General features: G+C 47.3%; 1 protein-coding gene across 1 annotated transcript in view; it reads left to right on the top strand.

Moving 5' to 3' along the window:
- Window positions 1–492, top strand: part of map3k2 (mitogen-activated protein kinase kinase kinase 2) — a 13,742-nt gene extending 13,250 nt beyond the window's left edge. The window contains exon 17 of the mRNA XM_034865057.1: window positions 1–492. This exon is cut by the window's left edge and continues 246 nt beyond it. The gene's annotated coding sequence lies outside the window, so the exon portion shown is untranslated.
- The last annotated feature ends 2,358 nt before the right edge of the window (window positions 493–2,850 follow it).

Here is a 2,850-nt window from a genome sequence, read left to right as displayed (position 1 = left end):
CTGCTAAACTGCCAGATACGGCCTTACCCGATGGGCGTCTGACCCCGCCTCCTCCATGCTGAAACCCTATTGGACCGGGAGGAACCGGCTGGAAGAAGGTGGGGTGTGTTGAGGGTGTGTCTGTCTCTGTTTGTATGAGACTGCCATAGAGGACATGGTTTTTATTTGATTTTTCTCCGCAAGTTGCACCTTAATTTCTCAAACGAGGAGGGGCTGAGCACCTCCTCCTGGAGCGATGAAAACTCCTCTTTGTAAACGTCTCCCTTTTTTGATGTTTGTACGTCAAGTGTTTTAAGAGTGGGATAGTGTCGGTGTTGTGGACCTACAGGAGGAGATGCCTGACTCTGGAGTGGCCAAGACCCCCACAGCCCCCACCCCCCAGCTCGCTGACCCGACCCCAGAATGTAGTCTCCTGCCAAAAGCCAGAGCGCGGGTGATGACCTGGGCCTGCTGCTGAAGACAAAAGGAAACCCCTTAGATGCAGAAAACACTCCCTGCCCTCCTCCCTCCTCCCTTCTCCTCTTCCTCTCCTTCTTTCTGGTCAGTCTGTCTGCTCCACTGTCCACGGTAAACCACCTTCCCCTCCTCTTCCTCCTCCTCCTCCTCCATCTTTGCCGTGTGCCTTTTTCTGTTGTTAGAAACGCAGTGCTGGAGAGAGTCTGGACTACATCCTTCTTACCCTCAAGGTTTCTCAGTGTTATTTTGGCCTCCCGCATGAACTGCCTTCGCACCGTTAGCCCAAATCCAGCTGATCTCCGTTCAGCCGTTGTGTCCGTTTCTGCCTTTTTCTGCACCAGGGACTCCTGGTGTTGGGCCGGGAGCATCCTGGTCTCACCTGCTCCGCCTGCCTGCTCTGGCTGGGAACCAGATACCCTCCAGACCTTCTGGTTTAATGGTGAAATGTAGTGGTGGTGGAGTTTGGGATGAAGCAGCTAACTGGTACTCCTGCTTCAGTCCGTAGACGTGGCAGCAGCCATTTTCTCTCGAAGTGCATCCTTCTCTCCTCTTCTTCTGCTTCTCAAAGTCTCACTGTTGATTGGTCGAGCTCTTGTCATGGCAGATCCGAGGGGGATTAGTGTGAGAAAGGCGCCACCAGTTCAGCTTACTGTTGATAAATGTTGCTTCGTTTTAGCAGCTCACATTCTGCAAATGTACGAACGGACATCTGACTGGTGAGCAGAACATTTCATCCCAGTCACTGGATGGGAACTATACGGCGTGTAATGAACTAGTTGACTTTTGTAGCTGTTTTTAAAGCACAAACAAGTGAATATTTAGAGTTTTTTTCAGTCGACTGTGAAGGAAAATTCAATACCTTTTGGTTTGTGGATGATTGGATCAAGAAGAACACAAAGCTAAGCTTAAATGTTTTTATTTACCACACAATTAATCAAGAAAATAATGAACTTGATCTCCATCTCTAGTGAAATCAACTACATTTTAATTTAAATCAGGAAACGTCTGTTCACAAGAAAGCATTCCAGACCAAGAATCTGAGCTCTGCTTGAAGGTTTGAGACCTTCTGTGTTCTGCCATGACAACCAGGTGATTCCTGGAAGCAGGAGAGAGGCGTTTTTTAAAAAGAGGCAATGCAAGAAGCTCACAGCTGATTGGCCGACGGCCCGGCTGTATGACGCTGTTGGTTTAGTGTTTAGACGTTTCTATCGGTGTCGTACGCTGCTCATCATTCAGACCACAGGTACATTTACAGGTGGCTCCTGCTCCACTGCTTTGTTTCCAGCCAAGGCGTTGTCAACACAGTTTGTTGTGTCTTGTTTTATGTTTATTTGGCCTTTTACGTGCACTCCTACAGGTTAGCCTCGCACTCGAAGACGTTTACAGTATCTCACAGCTTCGTTCCTTTTCAACAATCAGCGCTGCCTTCGCTGTTGTTTCCAAAATCGGACGTTAACTCGTCACTTTAGCCAAACCACAAACACTCCGCTCAATAGGACTTTGTGTTCATAGCACTGGCTCCATAACTACGCACCAGTAGCCTCCAGACAGCTGTATGTGCCGCCCGTGGCCTCAAAACTCAACACCTACATGCACACTACTCTTGCTGTTTTTTTTCAACACGATCAATCATACTGTGTACCTATAGCGATCACACCTAAATCTCCTCGGCTCGTTTGGTAGTTTTGGCTTGTGTGTATGGCTTTAATATGTGTTTTTTAGGCTGCAGAAACCCAAATAATGAACCTTGCAGAGACGTAATGGGGTGAAACCATTTCTATGTTCTGCTGTTAATCTGACAGAATCATCCCTGTGTGTGTGTGTGTGTGTGTGTGTGTGTGAGGGTCTGCTGCAGCTGCCTGTCTAATCAACGTAATAATAGGATTTAAACAGACGGTATCTAAAGCTTTTCTCTTGCATGTGTATAGGTTAAACCTGACAGGAAGCTGCAGTGTTTATGCAGGTACGTTTCTGCTTACTAAAGGTGCAATCAGTAATATTTTGCCAGCACAAGTTAATCGTAATATGTCGGAACAGAAAAACACCCTATCTGGTGGGATTTTCTAACCAAGTTGGAGATGCTCTGAAGTTCCCGGACTTGTGTAATCAAGCAGTGGTGAATAGTTGTCAGGTGTCTAATGGTACGCACAATCCACGGTACAATACAGAATGCAGCTTTGGCGGTCTGGGGTCTGGTACATTAACGGTAGCCTACAGTATTTCTACAATGATCTCAAACATTTCCAATAAGTGCAAGTATAAAGCCTGCCATCCCAGGTTTAGTGCTGCCCAAAACGATCGTGATTGGTTTAAAGCTTTAGGGTGTACCTCTGCTGAAGAGTCCATTATGTCTCCTTGGCTACTAGCAACTGCATGGAGGGGGGGGGGGGGGGG

Source organism: Etheostoma cragini, chromosome 24, assembly GCF_013103735.1.
Source record: "Etheostoma cragini isolate CJK2018 chromosome 24, CSU_Ecrag_1.0, whole genome shotgun sequence".
NCBI lineage: Eukaryota > Metazoa > Chordata > Actinopteri > Perciformes > Percidae > Etheostoma > Etheostoma cragini.
This window is presented reverse-complemented; position numbering and strand designations above follow the sequence as displayed.